We start from the raw sequence: 13,195 nt of genomic DNA, 5'->3' as shown, positions 1-13,195 counted from the left end.
AGCCCCACTCTTGATTGCCTTGCGTGCGTCGGATCGTCTATGTGACATGTATGCACGAATGCAATCCATCATCCAGCCCGTAGAGAATCTATCCACTGCGGCTGGCACCGGGAACTCCTCATGCAAGGATGCTACTATGTACTCCTTGCTCCCCTCCGGTATGTTCCTCCAATGATCCAGGACGTTGTGCCGAAAAACTTGTTGGCACAACTCCCTCATGCGAGCCATCACCCTCCTCCCCTCATCATTCATGATGATAGCTCCTGACCTGCCATCCACTAGGTATCCATAATCCCTAGGAGTGTGCCTCGTATGGGCCCTCTCCCATCTCCGTCCACGCTCCTGGGCATATCCAGGAGACCCCTGAACATCCGGTGTACCGACGGGGGTACCCTCTCCCGGAGTGCCACTGAAAGGGGTGCCACCAGAGGGGGTGCCACCAAAAGGAGTGCCACCAGAGGGGGTGCCACCAAAAGGAGTGCCACCAAAAGGCGTGACATCTGCCGACGGCTGCGCAAAATCCGGAGTAACTGGAGTGGACGTCCCCACAGGTGTGACAAATCCTGGAGGTGACCGAGCTCCAGCTGAACGACGAGACGGAGACGCCGTGCGTCCGTGTCTCCACAGCAGCACCCCCCTGATCCTCCTGCAGTCGTAGTCCCTCCCTCTGGCCCAAGTCGCGAGCGTCGAGATCGTCTGCTCGAAGCTGAAGCATCTGATCGCACTGAAGCTGATCTAGCAGAGCGCCCTGACGAAGAACAAGACAGCTCCTGATCTGCTATCTCTCTGAATCTCGCGAGCTGATCTGGAGACATATGTGCCATCATCTCCTGAAACTCCTCATCGCTCATCCCTCGACTCATCCTGAAAATATCGATACCTGCAGAGATAAAAAATAATGTTAGAATAATCAATTGAAACTATACAAAGCGCATTAATATAAATCATTTTTGAAAAATCCATCTTAAAATGCATATCTTATCTACCTTTATGGAAGATCTAAACAACAAATTGAGTAATACAATTCTCCAAGAATGAAGTATTCTATGGTCCCATGTTAATCTCCTGACATAACTCTGCATACACTGGAAGGTCGATAGACATGTCACCACAAAAGAACGAGTCTGCCTCGTTCTCAAAAAATTCTACGACTTCTGTATTTCCATCATTGTTAGCCGATGCGGGCTCCAAGCTTGCGGTGGCCTCCACCCCTTGTAATTTCGATCCCTCTATTTGCATATATTCTTTATCTATGCCTGGAACATCGCTTTGATCGTATACTCTCGCACCTTGAGGAGTTGAAGGTATAACATACCACCATCGAGGTTGTCGGGGATTTGGATAGAAGATTACCTGTTCACAAACACTTACAAACCGTCTTCAAACCATTGTGACATAAAGCATGTCGTATTACAATTAGCAAGCAAATGACTAGAAGATTACCTGTTCACAATGTGCCGGCAACACAAAGGTGTCGCGCAAATCCATCCATTTTTTTTCGGAATCTATTTCGAGAAATCCAGATGGACCTCGTCGAACCGTTGCGCCAGCTCCTCCAAGTACCACTTTGAACCACTGCACATCAAATATTATCATGGAGAAGCTACGGTAATCCACCGTAATAATACTTTGCAAATTCCCAAAATACTCCATCTCATCCACAACCGTGTTCGGATCCGTTGCTCGTCGCCGGCTCTCTTGCTCAAACCTTGCCATGACACCACAGTCCATTGTGGAGCGCATTTTGTCAATACGCTCCACCCGAAAATGCCGTCCGCGCGACCACGCTGCACTATATATTTTGTACTGCACATTGAAACACTCAAATTAGATGTAGCAAACAAATTCAGATACGACACATTCTAAACCCCTCATTACCTTTGGACTACATCCCCTCGAGAACTCCCACTCCTCCATTGAGACCTCTGCCCCTTCGCTGGATGCTGCGATCAAGGCTCCATGCAACCATCGTGTTGACATAAACCGCGGCATCTCCTCCATGCCTTCGGGATATCGAATCGGTCGGTGACGCGTACTGCGTCGGAATTCAGCTCCCGCTTCCTCTCGATCTTGCCTTGCAATCTGGTACTTGCCGAGCCACGTCTCCATGGAGGCATGGTGCAACATACAAAAGCGATTCACCTTCTCTTCCATTGAGGCATCCATTCTTTTTTCTACCCCATTTCCAACCACCACATCTCCAGTCAGTCTGTCATCGTCCTTGAGCGTCCATAGCATTTCATTGTCTGGTTCCACCGTTGGTAGCCATTGTGAGATATGCACTAATGCCTCTGACACCAACCAACCCTCCGCCATGCTACCTTCCGGACGAGCTCGTTGTCGCACAAAGCCTTTCAGGGTTTTCATGAAGCGCTCCAGGAAGAACATCCATCGCGTATGGACAGGTCCGGCAATCTCCACTTCGTCCACAAGATGCACAAGAAGGTGAACTTGTATCGTGAGCATGCTAGTGGGCAGGTATTTCTCAAAGAGACAGACCATCTCAACTGCTCCCCGCCTTGCGGATTCAATAGAGGACGTCTTAATCTCTTTCTGTGAGATCCATTGCACCAAAGTCGACAGCTTGTAAATGGCCCCGCGAATTTCTGGAGTTAGGCATCCCGCGATCGCGATCGGTAGGACAAACTGCCACAAATGAGAAAGCATTAAGAATAATGGTCACTTTTCAAATTTCAAAATGTCCACGCTAATTAAAATCCATTCTGTTCACAAACCTGACATATCTTATGCCAATCATGGGATTTTAGCCCAGACATTTGGTCATCTTTAGAAAATGCGGACCTGAGAGAACGCATCATACCCGTCGGAGTGCGGATAGACTTGATTACTTGCTTCACAATGCGCTCTTCTTTGGTAGACAAAACCCAGGGAGCGCGAGGAAGCTGCACTCCCCCTTCAGCACTCGACTGCGGCCAAAGCGCCTCCATCTTACCTACCTCCTTTAAATCCATTCGTGACCCTATAGTGTCTCTCTTTCCTGTGATGTGGTCCCATAGCAAGCTGCCCACATTTTTGAAAATATGCATGGGATCCAACAAGTGGTTGACCTGTAAGTGGGTCCAATATGGCAACTCGTAGAAAACTGAGAACCGTCGCATTCCATTTGGATGTGATTCCGGGTTTACCATTTTCAGCTCGTACCAGCTTGCAGCGTTCATACGTGCTGGAGGTCGTCCAAGAAAACCTTCCCTAAGTTCATGATCCTCCGGCAAGAAAGTGGCGTGTCCTTGATATACCATCTTCTTCATGGTTCGTGACCTTCGGGAGTCTAACTGTGGCCCACACAATGGACATGCATGATAACCTGAGGTAACGAGACCTGCAAGGCGATCCACGACCTAGTGAATACTTGATTGAATGAAATAAAATATAGATATTACCGGCGTGAACAAAGGTCTGCTCACCTGAGCACTCTCCCAATCCCGGAAAGTCATGCATCGTCCACATGAGAATGGCTCGAATGTTGGCTGACCGCCGACCATCGCGCCTGCTCATATCTTGCACCGTGACCCCTCCTCCCACAAAATCTTAAGCTCATCGACTAATGGACGAAGATACACGTCCATATTTTTTACTTTGTAGCGGCCCGGGACGAGCAAGCTAAGGATGAGATGTCCTTTCTTCGTAGAAAGCCATGGAGGAATGTTGTAGTTGACAAGCACTATAGGCCACACACTGTAAGAAGTCGAGCGCAGACCGAATGGGTTCACACCATCCATGGCGAGACCGAGCCGAAGATTCCTTGGCTCTCGCGCAAAGCCTGGGAAGGTAGAGTCAATGTGGCTCCATGCGCGCGAATCTGCTGATATTCGTTGCACTCCATCCGTAGACCTATTCTGCACATGCCACATTGTCAAGCTTGCCATGGCAGACGTGCGAAACATGTGGTTTATGCGGGGGATGAGCGAAAAGTGTCTGAGGACTTTTTGAGGGATGGTCTGCCCTTGCAAGTCCTGTCGATACCTGTGAGCACCACACTTTGGACATGTCTCCATAGTCTCGTATTCATCTCGAAACAATATGCAGTCGTTGATACATGCATGGATGTTATTGTAGTCCATGCCAAGCTTCCGTAAAACATGTCGTGCATCATCACGAGACTCAGGCATGGTGTTTGCAGGTGGCAATATATGATATTTCAATAACCTGAAAAAATCATAAAACACCTTGAAAAATCCATCCATATTTACAATAATACTGTTTTTTAAAAAAACAATGAAGTCTGTGTGCAAGGTACCTGAATAACTCAGTCACACTCGTATCGCTCCAACCGTATTTTGCTTGCACACTTAAGAGTGCAAGCAATGTCTTCAACCGAGATACTCGGCACCCATCATATAATGGTATGGATGCTTCCTCTCTAAGCGGGTCAGATGTCTCAACATCCATGGGAATCAATGCATCGATCATTGCCTCCATCTCAGGCTCCAAGATTGTAGGCAAGTCGGGAAGGTTGTCTGTCTCCTCTGGCATTGACGATATAGATGGGCCTTGCGAGTGGTCTATTGGCTCCTGCCATCCATCCATCGCACGTCCACGAACTCTTCTAATTGGCCGCAAAGGGTGCACTCCCCCTTGGGTCGAGACATCACCCCCCTGGACACAAAATTTGCCAACAAGACCCAATCTTATTGTGTATGGTTTTCAATTAGCTTGAGAGTACAATGCATGAAAAATGCTAACTTGAAAATACCGTTTGCTGAAAATTTGCAATCGCCTAATCAATAATCTCAGGTTGAAACTCGCCAAATCGTCGTACGTGTTCTATAGACAATCGGCGTTTTCGTCTAATTGCCAACTTGCATTGAGAGCAAGGACATGGGACACGCTGATTAAGATACGACTCGCGGTCTTGAACAATAGGACCTTCTTCGTTTGCCATCTTATCTACATTACAGCAAACGAGGCTTAAATGGATAGCTTTATGGAGATGTACGTCAACTTGCAAGTTGACCATAAACCTTGCATTGTATATAGTAGTCGAGAGATTTTCCGATGTTATATCTCGGCCTTGTATCATGCTCAACGATTTGTTTGTCCCGGTAGATAATTTTTTGTTATATCTCGGCTTTGAGTATAAGTAATCCATTTTAAAATTAATGTGCGCCATCTATGAAATTTTACAACTATAGTAATAAAATTTATTTCAATCAATTCTACTCATAGTCATAAGACCTGAGAGAAATTATCATATACTCAATTTAAGGGATCTCCACTTCTATAACAATAAATTTGGGTTAATTTTGATGAAGTACGTGGCCGTATGCAAAGCACATTGCATACCATTATCGATACGTATATTATCTTAAATTTCATTCCCTTCCCTCTCCCTCTCCCTCTCTTCCTCTCTTTCTCTCACCCTCTCCCTCACCCTCTCGTTCTCTTTCTCTCCCTCTCTCATTTCCTCCCTCCTCCTCCCTCTCCCTCTCCCTCCCTCTTTCTCCCTCTTTCTCCCTCTTTCTCCCTCTCCCTCTCCCTCGCTCCCTCTCCCTCCCCCTCCCTCTTTCTCTCCCTCTCTCATTTCCTTCCCCTCCCCCTCCCTCTCCCTCTCCCTCTCCATCTCCCTCTCTTTCTCTTTTTCTCCCTCTCCCTCTCTATCTCTCTTTCTCTCTCATTTCCTAAACAAGCAAAAAATAAAGTGATTTAAACATCCTCCAAGCAAAAGGGAGAGGGAGAGATACAATGCACTCTCCCTCTCTTTCTCTTTCTATCCCTCTCTCATTTCCTTCCCCTTCCTCTCCCTCTCACTCTCTTTCTCTCTCATTTCCTCTCCTAAACAAGCAAAAAATAAAGTGATTCAAACATTAAACAAGCAAAAGGCAGAGGGAGGGAGAGAGAGAATGCACTCTCCCTCCTTCTCCCTCTCTTTCTCTTTCTCTCCCTCTCCTATTTCCTCCCCCTCCCTCTCCCTCTCCCTCTATTTCTCTTTCTCTTTCTTTCCCTTTCCCTCTCCCTCTCCCTCTCTTTCTCTCTTACTCTCTCGTTTCCTCTCCTAAACAAGCAAAGAAGAAAGTAATTTAAACATTAAACAAGCAAAAGGGAGAGAGAGAGAGAGAATGCACTCTCACTCTCTTTCTCTCCCTCTCCCTCTCTTTCTCTCCCTCTCTCTCCCTCTCCCTCTCCTTCTCTTTCTTTTCCTCTCCTAAATAAACAAAAGAGAACGATTTAAACCTTCAACAAGTAAAAGAAAGAGAGAGGGAGACTCACCAATGAGATATGGCGAGCGTGGGCGGCTTCTCTTTGCAACGAGGGCTCCTCCTCTCCTTCGCGAACAACGATGGTGGCGGTGGCGGTGGCGGCGGCGGCAGCGGCGGCAGCAAGTCTCTTCCTCCTCTTCTCTCACAAAGCCTTGGCTCTCTCCCTCGCTCTCTCCCTCGCTCTCGCTCTCAAAAGGCGAAGAAAACAAAATGAAAACGGCGCTCTGGTTTCGGCCGCGCTTTTTTTCCCTGCGGCGTCGCTATTGGCGTCGCTATTGGCGTCGCTATTAGCGACGCCAATAGCGACGCCAATAGCGACGCCGATAAACGCCGTCGCTAATCGGCGTCGCTATTGCCCCAGTCCCTTGTAGTGGAATTCTCTGTTTTTTCAAGATCCATCAATAGTAATATCTCTAGCCACAAAGGTATCAATGCCAAAAAACCCAATTCTTGAGCTAGCTAGAGAAGAGGCATGCCATGACCCAATCTACCAGAAATTGCTAAGGGAGATCCCCATCAAAGATCAAGAACCGAAGCTAAAGACGAAGTATCAAGAATTCTCTGTCAGTAGTGGACTTGTCTACTTTAGGACAAGATTATGTATCCCTGCTAACCAATCTCTCGAGCAAAATATACTTTGGGAAGCCCATGACTCTGGCCATGCCAAGACCCTTAATGCAGTCAGGAAGAGCTATTATTGGGATAGGATCAAAGGTGACATTCTCAAATATGTCATGGAATGTTTGTCTTGTCAACGCATTAAGGTGGAACATGTCAAAATGCCTGGGAAGTTGCAGCCACTTGACATTCCCCAAATGAAATGGGAATTCATTAGTATGGACTTTGTTGTTGGCCTACCCCAAGTTCAGGGAGGATACAACTCTATTATGGTTGTAGTAGATATGCTCACCCAGGTTGCACATCTCATCTTTGTCAAGACAAACTATAAAGCCTCAAACATTGCTAGATTATTCATTAAGAAAATATTCAAACTGCATGGGTTACCCGAAAGAATCATTAGTGATCGTGACTCTCTCTTCACATCACACTTCTGGAGGGCTATCTTTGAGGCCATTGGGACTCAACTCTATTTTAGTATAGCTTACCATCCCCAAACCGATGGTCAAACGGAATGAGTTAACCAAGTCATTGAAGATATGCTTAGGGCACATTGCTGTCGCGAACCCAAAAGGTGGATTCAATATTTTCCACTGGTTGAGTTTGCCTACAATGCTTCTTACCAACAAAGTATTCAGATGACCCCTTTCCAAGCATTGTATGGGCACGATTTTCATACTCCTTTGAGGTTCTCGGATCCAACCTTGAGGGTTGAAGCTTCAAAGCAGATGCTAGAAGACACGGATGACCAAATCAAATCAATAAGACAAGACATCCAAGCCGCCAAGGACAGACAGAAGGCTTACGAGGACTTGAAACAGCAAGACAGATCTTTCATTGAAGGTTATATGGTCTTCATCTGTGTATGCCCTAAAAAGAGTTCACTATCCTTGGGAGAGTACAAGAAGCTGAGTCCAAGGTATTGCAGACCTTATAGGATCACTAAGTGCCTAGGACCTAATCCTTTACAACCCCTCCCTTTTTGACTGCAGACGCGGGACCCTCCCTGGGCCCTCCAAAATTAAATGGTCTCCTTGTTTGGGCCGTGAAGGGAAAAAGGTAGAGGGAGAGGATAAGAAGAAGAGGGTGGGAGAAGAGAAAGAAGGTGAGAGAGAGAGTGAAGAGGAGGAAGAGGGAAAGAGAATAAGGTGAGAAGAAGGAGTGGAAGAAAGAGAGAGAAAAGGAGGAGTTGGAAGAGAAAAAGGAGGGAGAGGGAGAAGAGACGGAGAAGGATTGAAGGAGTAGTAAAGAAGGAGAAGGAGTGAAGAAGAAGGAGGGAGGTAAGAAGTAGAGGAAGGAGGTAGAAGGAGGAGAGAAGTAAAAGGAGGAGAGGATAAGAAGTAGAAGGAGGGAAGAAAAAGAAGGAGGAAAGAAGAAGTGGGTAGAAAAGAAGAAGGAGGTAGAAGAGTAAGAAGGAGGGAGAGAGAGAAGAGAAGGAGTGAAGAAGAAGGAGTGAAGAAAAAGGAGGGTGATAAAGAAGTAGAGGAAGAGGGAAGTAGAGGGGGAGTAGTAGAAGAAGGGAAGGAGTAGGAGAGAGGTAGAGGAAGAGCAAGAAAAAGGGAGAGAAGGAGGAGAGGAGAAGAAGAAGGGAAAGGAGAGAGGAAGAGGAAGAAGAAGAAGAGGTAGAGGAAGAGAGGTGAGAAGTGGTAGATGAAGGAGCAGAAGGAGAAAGAAGTGGGAGAAGGACAAGAAGAGCGCTAGAAGAAAAAAAAAGGGGGGTAACCGCTACGAGTCACCCAAACCACTCTCCTGCCAAGGAACCACGTTCGGCGGTCTTCCCAACTGATCGTGTCTAACTGAAACCGTTAAGGTCCGGACTGCCCCAATCTCCGCGAGGCGAATGGCTCCCAAGAAGAAAGTCGCGGGAAGCATAGGCGCCCAAGCCACCAGTAATGTTGGAGGGATGAGAAAAAGGACCAACGCAGCACACACAAATCAAGCCAGGTTCTAAGCATTAAAAAAAGTTAATTTAGGACTTAGTTATCATGGAAGGATTAATGTCATGCATAAGGTTTTATTTATACTAAAAAGTAAGTTGCATGCAACGGTAGGGTTGAATTTGCATAAGTTTTTACTCACCTAAAATGATAAGGTTATCACCTTACCTCACATGAAATGATAATTTCTACACACATAAAATGATGGGGTTATCGCCTTATTTCACATAAAATGATAGCTTTTTAACCAGTTCAGTGCATGAATAGTCATTTAGAACTACGTTGCGCAATTATGGTTAAAAGAAACACATGAAATGTTAATTTCTATTCATAAGATATATTTGCTTTGTTAGGAACAAAACCCTAGGACTTTCATAGATGCAAGTCACACGTGATTTGGTACATTAGAAATAAGTACTCATTGCTAGGAATAAAGGGAGATAAAAGTTGTTTAGGGAACAACTATACTAAATGCATAACGTGCATGATGGTTGGAAACTCCTACATAGAACAGCACTAACAGAATTTGAAGGATCGCATGCATCTAAACCGCATCTTAAAAATTTAAATGAGGAATCATTTGTTGCCATGTGTGTTAACTGAGCTTGGCTAGAATTAGAGATTATAAGACCCTTGGTTGGGTTGTGAATAAGGCATGTCCATTGCCTTGGCTGACAAGCTAGTGCTTCAGTTAGGGACTAAGATATCCTAGGAAAGTATAAGTCAACTTACCAAGACCATTTACTCTTGTTGAAATTATTGGGATTTCGCCAAGTCGTGGAAAGACCCAAGATCGGGCACTGGGCATTCGGGAAAAATGAGTCACACCTTAGTAGTCGGTCGCCCAAACTACCTCCGAAATGTTTGTGCTTGTACTTAGATACATTATTTGTTTTCTTCACTTAAGGAACTAATTCAAGGAAAACACTTAATGCTTCAAGTTGAAAGCCTGGAGGGAGAGGTAGAAACAGTTACCTCCAAGTGTCTGTGTGGCCCTATCCAAGTGGGTTGTTAGCCGCGCCGGGTATATGGACCTAACCCGCTGCAAGAGGTCTTATCTAATTAGATCCTATCACATTTATGTGTGATATTTAAAATCGGATTCATTAACTAAGCCTTTTAGGGAACAAGGTTTGTTCGCATAACTTATGGCACATACATGAATACAAAGCAAGCAATCCTTTGACAAACAAGTTCAAACAAATTCCTTAACTTATCTTCATGTTAATCTTTGTCTTCTCTGCCCATACAGGAGAAATTATATATCCCTTCTACCGAGCAGAAGTACCCGGTCCAAATCACATGGCACCATAATTTCCATTGAGTATCTAGAATAGGATCTTCCAATGCCCTAGATGTTGGGCTCACGGCAGTCTTAAACTCCATTCCGGACTAGGAAAGGGGTGTCTAGAGCTCCACCTGACCCCAAGCGACCTAGGAGTGAGACACAACTTCCGTGGTTGGCCTTTTCACCACTCAACCTTCGACCCGTGAATCGAGCAGTGCCCTCTTGGGTTGAAGCACGGTGTGACCTTGGAGATGATCCATCTATGTAAAATATCATTTCTTGATTAATCCAATTAAGAATCGAGCACAATCAATGCAATCAACCTAATATCATCTTCCAAGAAAACATTCATTTATTTCCCCATGGCAACTTGTCATTACTGACCCATGCCATGCATTTACCTATCAAACACAAGCACTTGGAATAATCATTCAAATCACACCCCAACAATCAGTTTAATGCAAAATCATTTAGGATGTTGTTTGATCAATAAACAAAAACAATGGTATCCTTTTCCAAACATTGTAGGAATAGTCGTGATAACGTTCCCATCGCACAATTGCTCTCCCCCTTGGAATCAGGAGTGATTCCATGTAAAATTTACTTAACACACCCTTATTTCGGCTAAGGCATATGTTAAGGTTTCAAACACTGTACAAGACACAAGTTCTATTAATCACTTACATTGATTGATAACCTGGCCTTCTTCTCAACAAGTACAAAAGCATCAGTCTTTCCCTTTGACTCCAGCTCTCCTAACCCCTTGAGCTCTCTACTTGCCTTTGAGGCTCGGATTTGTTGTTTGTATCTATCCCAATCCCCAAATTTGGATTGATAAACACAGTGGTTATTGGATGGATCCCAAGGCATCTTAGACTTTAATCCTTATGATCATTATTTGTTCTAGCTAAGCACAACATCAAGATTTCCAATCGATTAAACATGAGCTATTAATGAGAGCTTGGGCAAAGGTCTAGAGCTTCGAAAATGATTCTCTTCTAGACTAAGTTGCTTGCCATGCAATCCTTCGGGCATGCAAGTTGCAACATATACCTTCGAAGTGATAAAAACACACATACTATTTCAAGGACGAGAAGTTGAAAATGCTTAAAGCCTTATATGTTGTTTATGAATTCATCGCTTATACCCTCTCTCTCTCTCTCTCTCTCTCTCTCTCTCTCTCTCTCTCTCTCTCTCTCTCTCTCTCTCTCTCTCTCTCTCTCTCTCTCTCTCTCTCTCTCTCTCTTTTTGGCAACAAGGGGGCTCTCTCTCTCTGTCACCGGCAGAAAAAGGGGGGGAAAGAGGTGGGATCCCCATTGTTTTTTTTTCGAAGGGGAGGGGGTTTTATAACGAGGAGGGAGGTCTATTATTGGGGGGGGAACATCATGATATGGAGGCCCTTCCCTCCACTTGGGGGGCCAACTTTTCCCTGACGCCATGCACTTGATGTTTGGGGGGGGTGATAGGCCCATGGCCTCGGCATCATCATCGTTATCTCTTGCTTTTGCTTTGTCATTATCGTCATCCTCCTCATCATCTCTGACTGCTCCTCCTTGTCATCTTCTCCTTCCTCCACGTCGATTGTTGTCTTTTCCTTCCTTTCCATCATCATCACCTACTTCCTCCCCCCTCGACGTCATCACGTCATCTCCTCCATCTTTTGCCACTCATTCTCTTTCCTTTCCCATCTCGGCGCTGTCATTTCCTCCCTAGTAGTCATCATCAACAGCTTACTCCCTTCTCACATAATCTTCACGCCATCCTTCTCCTTTCTTTCCTCCCTCGCCACCTATTGGTGACAATAGGGGGGAAAGGGATTAATTTTTTTCCTCCCTCGCCACCTGTTGGTGACAACAGGGGGGGAAAGGGATTATTTATTTTTTTGAATCACATATGTCTAGGGAGGGGTTTTTTCAAAAAGTGCATACGTGTATATATTAGGGGTAGACCTTCATTAATTTTCCCCTCCAATCTTAAAAGTAAGGAGGGGGAGTTTTGGGGAAATGGGGGGTAAAAAAAAAGGTAGGAAAAAGGGAGAGGTCTATGGGGTAGTTGCATAAAGATTACCATGGTTATATAGTACTTTCTTTCAATGTCTAGGAGCTTACATATTGAGATTTTCATAAGCATCACCAATTGTTATACATTGTATCAACATTGACCTACCATTGGCCTTAGTGATTTATGCCAAAGAAGGCACAAGATTGTTGAGAAATAACAAATGATGTATGCTCATGGAAGAGATGTCTTGAATCCCATATGCACAGTGAGGATAGTGGAGAATTTGGAAAGCTATAAAAGCATGTTCTTGGTTCACTTTTTAATGCAATGCTATTGTACTTTGAACTAAGACTTTGTAACTCTATCCACTGAAGATTGTGTTTATGAGTCTAAGCTAATCTATCTTGGAACCTAATTCACTTGAGTGAAAGTCTATGTCTAGTCATCAGTCTTCATGTCTCTTGCTTATGAGTTCAAGCCTCCATAGCTAAACTGTGTTCAAGATCCAAGTTTCTCAACATGGTATTAGAGCCATGGTGAGCTCAATTTAGCTCTTCCTCTTGATTCTCATAGCTCATCTCCAACTCAGGACAAGTGGTTGAGTTCATGTCCTACTTTATTTTCACACACTTCTTCTTGGCCACCATAGCCATACTGCACCTACCTTCAATGGAGCAATTAGATCTCATCATACACATGATTTCAGCTCAAGGTGTCTTCTGAGAAGCTTGTCCTCTGCTCCCATCACATCTTCCTATCACATCAAAGTGTGACATTGTCCACTGTGGAGCTTGGCATTATGAAAAATCAACATTGTTGTCTTTGTTGCGCCCTGTGACAGTCGTATTGTCTATGTGACAACGTGTGGAGGCTGTTATTTGTCCTATCTATATGGAGCATTCAAAGCCTATATTATGGGTTATCCTCCATTCAATTCTTGGCCTAAATGGCTGCGCCTAGCTACTGCTGCAACAAAAAAGAAAACGGGGTTATCTGAAACCCTAAACAATGGAAGCCATAGCTAGGAACTTAAAAAAGCTTGGCAACCTTGTATTTTCTCATTGCCATCATCAATAGTGTCCTTGACACTGTGAAATTATCTCTGAAGCCTATTGCAGATCTGGAAGTGTCCA

Source organism: Lygodium microphyllum, chromosome 21 (genome assembly GCF_053477565.2).
Source record: "Lygodium microphyllum isolate KBCC chromosome 21, Lygodium_microphyllum_v1.1.10, whole genome shotgun sequence".
NCBI lineage: Eukaryota > Viridiplantae > Streptophyta > Polypodiopsida > Schizaeales > Lygodiaceae > Lygodium > Lygodium microphyllum.
This window is presented reverse-complemented; position numbering follows the sequence as displayed.